Source organism: Rattus norvegicus, chromosome Y (assembly GCF_036323735.1).
Source record: "Rattus norvegicus strain BN/NHsdMcwi chromosome Y, GRCr8, whole genome shotgun sequence".
NCBI classification, from domain to species: domain Eukaryota; kingdom Metazoa; phylum Chordata; class Mammalia; order Rodentia; family Muridae; genus Rattus; species Rattus norvegicus.
The window spans coordinates 41,373,314-41,379,996 of record NC_086040.1 but is presented as its reverse complement, the minus strand read 5'-3'; the positions used below and the strand labels follow the sequence as shown (position 1 = coordinate 41,379,996).

Sequence of the window (6,683 nt, the reverse complement as noted above, 5' to 3'; positions counted from 1 at the left end):
CAGGTGATACAGAAAGAAATCTGCTCACAGCTGACAGCAGCCTATGTTACGGGAACCCCCGAGACATCTCATCCATTCCTGGTCGGAGACTGTAGCTACATACAATGATACGGAGCCTAGACACTCGAGCCTCGCTAGAAAGGACCATACTTGGTGCTGCTGACCACCCTGACAGCCGTCAATTCTTAGCCCTCATCAGCCACATACTAGCTGTTGGGGCAGAGATCTGGGACCTAGAGGGACACTCAGATCTTCAAAAAGCTCCCTAGATTTACACATCAGATAAGTGACTGGGAGATTGTTATAATGCTCACTTGAGAAGTGTGCTTTAGAAACAAGAATTTCATGTTTGCCCTGGGTTCCACCAAGAAAAATATAGCTATAATGACTGATTGAAACTAATCAGGATGCTCTCAGTGGATTAAAGGATAGAAAGTCAGTTTTACTAATGTCCAAATGAAACTGGTCATTTGCAGTGAGAATTTTGGTGTATTTAAAAAGATAGAAATATTATAAGACTATGTTTTTGTTTTAATACAGGCTGTGGGGCATGGGGTTGCTTCCGATTATCAACAGTGGCTGATTATGATTTGCCTTGTGTTCTACCAGGGGCGTGATTTTGCCAGCAGCAGATAGATTTTACAAGTGTGTAACATTTGGAATGCTGGAGACTTTTCAGAGAACATATAAATGCTATAACCCCATAGGTCGGCTACTGTTGGTTGCAGTTTGTTAAATAGTCATGCCCAAAGAAGAAACTAAACATCCTGACAATGAAGATCAAAACTGCCCCCCAAGGAACTCCATGCCCCTAATCAACAGGAGGTCATCTACTGGTAATAGAAACCCTTTCCCTCTCTCCTCTTTTCTCTCCTATCTACTGTTAGGGGGTTGAATGTGAAAGAAAGGAGAACTTACATAGTAGCAAAAGGAAGACTAGAGCTATTGAATGAAGGTCCATCATCAGCCACAAATTATAAAGCGTGTGTATCAGGTAAAAACAGAGACAATTTTAGGAAACCGGCCAGTTGGGTGCCACTGTGATTTAAATGAAATTTAGCAGCTCGGAAAAGAGGTATCTTCCCTTCCCAGTCATTTGGGGACATGTTACAATTCAATAGGATATCCTTGTTTGTTCCATATGTCTCAGTCTCTCTCTCGTTCCTCACATTCTGGTGTCTGAAGTGGAAATTTATGGTTGTCCTGTGATGCAGACTAATGTGGGGTTTCGTTAAGGCGAGTCAGGTGATATTGGGAGAGATTATGAATATGACTAAGTAGACACTGATGAGGTGTTGCATTGTTTGCCTGCAATCCCTCCTTGGTCTTGATTCTCACTGACCTTCACTTTATTGAAGGTGTGGCAAAGCACTCCTGGTATTCCAGCTGGTTCTGGTTACTCATGCTGACTAGTGCCAGTTTGATGGAGGCCTGACTGTTTCTGCAAGATTGTGCTACCAGTGTTGTTCTGTTTTTGGTGGCATTTTTTTTTCACCTGGACTATTGGTATCCTGACACTACTGGACTGGACTGCAGGTGACCTGACAGGTCAGACTGGATTTGCCCCAAAGAACTACTTCTAAACAGGTCCACTTCCACTTGCCCTATTTATCATCTTTTCTCCCCTACCTTTGGACAGTGAGCTAGAAGGGGGCTCTAAGCATTTGAGAACCCTTATTAAAGTAGGTTTGAAAAAAATCTACATCTACATGAATCCCCATATAATGAAGGGGTGTCCGACTCGTTTCCATTACAACTTCTTTTCCCTTGCATCTGTTTTTGCAACTATCTCCTCTTTAAAGAAAGTGCAATGGGGGTTTTCTGAAGAAATATCGTTACATGCATGGATGTTTAATAACATATTTTCCCATTTGTGTGTATGCATATATGCATATGTGCTATGCGTGTATGTGCTCATATGTGTGACATGCAGGTCAGTGGACCAATTTACCTTGTTTTTGACCCAGTGTCTCTCTGTGTTCTCAATCTCACCACTATAGGTCAGGAGGGCTGGCAGTAAATCCCAGGAATTCTCCAACTCTTGGTACAAGAACTTATACCCATGCTTAGATTTTACCGTGTGTCCAGTTCCTCAGGTCCACCCCAAGCTGTCTCCCTCATCCCAAGCAGTATGTTTGAAAAGGAAACGTTAAGTAACTATTAGGACCAATGGCCTGACCAGAGGGATACAAGTACCAAAGGGCATTACACACGAAGAGTGGGAATTCAGAGCATTGAGATAAAAATGTTAAAATGAAACATGTGACAGCTTTTAAAACTTTCAGGACATCCCAGAGCCTATTAGGGAAAGCTGAAAACTGTGTCTTCACTCACTCAAGACAAAAGTCAACAGAAACCCAAGCTTGTGTCAGCTTACATCCTATGAAACTGCATAAGCTTGTTTCTTATTTAACAGGCATAAGCCACTTTCCCTCTGATGCTGTCCCTACTATGCCAAATGAAGCAGGGAACGGCTCCCTACAGCTGTGGGTTTGTGTGTAGACCAGTACCAGATTGCCTCTCATCCCTGTCCCACCCCCCAATGTCATATTGGCACTTCCAATTGACCAGGTGACAGCAATGTCTGGCTATCACTTCTGAAGATAAGCAGGTACGTGCAAGGTCACAGAGCAGAATGCATTGATTTCCATCCTGAAATTGGGAAATATAACATTCCTGTTTCCTATTTCGTTATATGGGAAACCTTGTGCATACCCGGCCCTATTAGAGATGTCTCTCTCTTTGGACAATAGAACAAGAATTGGACTAAGAACTGTATTATCTTGAAAAACATCTACATGAGACTGGTCTCCAAGACAAGTGGTGTGTGTGTGTGTGTGTGTGTGTGTACACTCGTGATTTGTGTATGTGCATGCATGTAGAGGTCAGAGGACAATTTTGGGTGTCATTCCTCTATGAAATAATTTTTCGTAGTTGGGGGAGACACAAACATGCTACAACACATATGTAGAGACCAAGGGACATGTTGTAGGATTCAGTCCCATCTTCCACCTGGTGAGTCTTGGGGATAGAACTCAGATCCTCAGGTTTGGTGGCAAGTGCCCTTGCATGCTGAGCTATCTTGCCAGTGCCTGTCTTGGTTTTTGAGGTAGGCTTTTCTCACTGGGATCTGGGAACTGATGCCTGTGATGGTTTGTGTGCATGCGTGCCTGTGTCCCTATGTGTGTGTGTGTCCGTGTATGTTCAGCCCAGGGAGAGGCAACTTTAGAGGGTATGGCCCTGTTGGAGTGGATGTGGCCTTGTTGGAGTGAGTGTTACTGTGGGTGTGGGCTTTAAGACTCTCATCCTAGCTACCGGAAAGCCAGTATTCTCCTAGCAGCCTTCAGATGAAGATGTAGAACTCTCAGCTCCTCCTTCACTAAGCCTGCCTGGATGCTGCCATGTTCACACCTTGATGGTAATGGACTGAACCTCTGAAACTGTAACCCAACCCCAATTAAATGTTGTATTTATAAGAATAACCTTGGTTACGGTGTGCCTTCATATTATTATAACCCTAAGTAAAACATTGACTCTGGGGTGGGCAGTGAACTTCAGAGGTCCCCAAGACTATGTCTCCCTTATTCTGGTGTCAGAGTGGATGCTACCACTTTAGACTTGTAAGTTGGCTCTGGGGATCCAAGCTCAGGTCTCCATGCATGTACAACAAGTAGTTTACATACTGACCCATATCCTTTAGCTAAAAAATGGTTTTAAAAGGAGATAGAGGTAGATCCCAGGTGCCTGACATCAGGGAAGCTGAGCTCTGGTGCACACAAGGGCAGCTGTTACATGTTGAAGGTCATGGCACAGGGGACATTAGGGCCAAAGAGACATAACAGGGACATGCTTGGGACTTAGGTTGCCTGTGCTGCCTCCACACAGAAGCCTGACGATGCCAGTGCAAGCTGGAGGAGAGCCATCTCCATCAGTAGAGGTTGCTGTGATCTAAATGTCTCCCCTACCCCACGCCTAGGAAGATATCACCAAAGATGACATCATTGGGAAGCAGCAATTTGGAGGGTGTGACTTCAGTCATAAAGATGGACTCCTCCCCTGTGTTATTGGTGCACTTATGTTTAAAAAGAACCCCCAGAGAGCTTGCTGGACCTTCTCAGCCCAGGAAAATATAGGCAGAACGCACCATCTACAAGCCAGGTAGCAGGCTTCAGTAAATTAGCCAGGGCTCTGATCTTGGACTTCAAGCCTCATTATCAACAATCCAGTCTCTGAGACTGGAGTGACAGCAAGCTGACTAGTTCCTGGGTGAGCAGGGATCAGCCAGGAGAGTGAAGATATTACAATGTGCTTCTTGATTTCTAGTGAGAACAGAATGCAGATGAATGCTTTAAGGCTAAGCTATATGAGTGGCACGGCTTGGTTATTCTAGGGCCCAAAATATAAAGGAAACAAGAAAAATAAATTGTATGAGAGAGTTGGCAGACTTGATCTCTAATCTTGGTTGCTGACCTGAGTGGCTCTGAATTCAATTAAAATGCATGCATCTGGGCACTCTTATGAAGGATTTTCTTGATCAGGATATTTGAATCTGGAAGATTTGCTCTAAGTGTAGGTGTGGCCTTCTGGTGGCAACCCAGATTTAAGAATGTGAAAGAAGGAGGCTTTGATTTTTGTCTGCCTGCTTTCACTCTCACTGGCAAGTTCATCTCTCCTGTGGCTGCTGCATTCCTTTGCTAATATTCTAACCACCTTCTCTGATATCTCATTGTAGACTGAAGGCAAACTCCTCCAGGAAACTCACGTGCCTTCAGCACCAGGTTAAGATGGCTGAGGTATCAATCATCATAGACTGAGCAGCCAATGGGTTTCTCAATTCCCTTGTATGAGTCAGCCATTGTTAGATTATCCAGCGTCCTGTAAGCCAAATTACCTTTTGATGTGTTTGGTGATTTGAATAGGTGTGGGCCACCATAGATTCATGTGTTTGAAAGCTTGACCCACGAGGAGTGATACTATTAGGAGGTGTGGCCTTGTTGGAGTAGTTGTGACCTTGTTGGTGTATGTGTGGCCTTGTTGGAGTAGGTGTGGCATTGGTGGAGTGGGTGTGGCCTTGTTGGAGTAGGTGTGGCCATGTTGGAGTAGGTGTGAGTTTGTTGGAGGAAGTGTGCCACTGTGGTGACTTTGCATTGAGATTTGTATATACTCAAACTATGCTCAGTGGTACAGGCAATCCCTTTCTGCTGCCTGTGCATCAAGAACTTTGGGCTGCTAGAGCACCAACTCTGCCTGGATGCTCCCATGATTCCTGCCATGATGATAATGGACTGTACCACTGAAACTGTAAGCCAGCTGCAATGGAATCTTGTCCTTTATAAGAATTACCTTGGCTTCTGTGTCTGCAGCTATGAGCATGCTCAGGCTACAGAAGAGCCTTGCCTCTAGTGTCCTCCACTGTGGTAAAAAGAAGGTCCAGTTGGACCCCAATGCGACCAATAAAATCGCCAATGCCAACTCCTGTTAGCTGATCAGGAAGCTGATTGAAGATGGCCTGATCATCTGGAAGCCTGTAACTGTCCATTCTCAGACTCGCTGAGAGAAACACACCTTGAAGGGCAGGTATATGGTCATAGGGAATGGAAAGAGTACTGCCAACACATGGGTGCCTGAGAGGGTGACCTGGTTGAGAAGGATGAGGATCCTGCACCGGCTTCTCAGGAGATACTGGGAATCTAAGAAGATTGATCGCCATATATATCACAGCCTGTACCTGAAGGTTAAACGGAATGTATTCAAAAACCAATGGATTCTTATGGAGCAGATCCTCAAACCGAAGGCAGACGAGGCCCGGAAGAATCTACAGGCTGACCAGGCAGAGGCTCACAGGTCTAAGACCAAGGAAGCACAAAAACGCGGGGGAAAGAGCGCCCCCAGGCCAAGAAGGAGGAGATCATAAAGACTCTGTCCAAGGAGGAAGAAACCAAAAAATAAAGCTTCCTTCATGTCTGTGCATAGTGACCTCACTGTGGCCTCACATGATCAGTCATTAAAATAAAACAAGCCTTAAAATAAAAAAAGAGATACCTTGCCTATGGTGTCTGTTCACATCTATGGATATCTAACTAAGACAATGTGTATTCATTCTGCCATTTCTGTTTCTCTGGAAAACATAATACAATAGCGCTCTAGAGAGAGGAACAAGTACCCACCAGACAACATAAATTCCAGTTTACTTTTCTGGTGATTATGAAGTTGTTGAGGTTTAAAAAAAAAAAAGCAAACTTGTTTTTTTGTTTCTTTCTTTTGGGGTTTTGTTGTTGCTGCTGCTGTTGTTGTTGTTTTTGTTATTGTTTTTAAAGAAGAAATACATTAAGCCTCTTCATCCATAACTGGCTGGCAAACACCGAGCCCACATCAGCTAAAGCGATTAAGGCATTAGGAATGTGTTTACACAAAAACATAAAGTTATCGTGTCAAGTTCAGATGAGAGACAACATCGGCCATGTGGGCAAGCCTAGAGCCTCAACCATTTAAAACAAACAAATCAGGACACACTGTCAGAAGCCTGTCAGGCCAACAGAGAGGAGGGCCTGTGTTTTGTGTTGTTATTTACTTTTATGAATATTTGGAGCCACCTGGCTCATTAATCCTTTTTATAATATTAACTCTGGCACTTTTTTCTTGACTTATCAAATATTTCCTTAATGAACTTTCAGTTCACACCC

At 44.0% G+C, this 6,683-nt stretch overlaps 1 pseudogene; it reads left to right on the top strand.

Moving 5' to 3' along the window:
• The first annotated feature begins 5,380 nt into the window (after window positions 1-5,380).
• On the top strand, window positions 5,381-5,949 carry LOC134484437 (large ribosomal subunit protein eL19-like; annotated as a pseudogene).
• The last annotated feature ends 734 nt before the right edge of the window (window positions 5,950-6,683 follow it).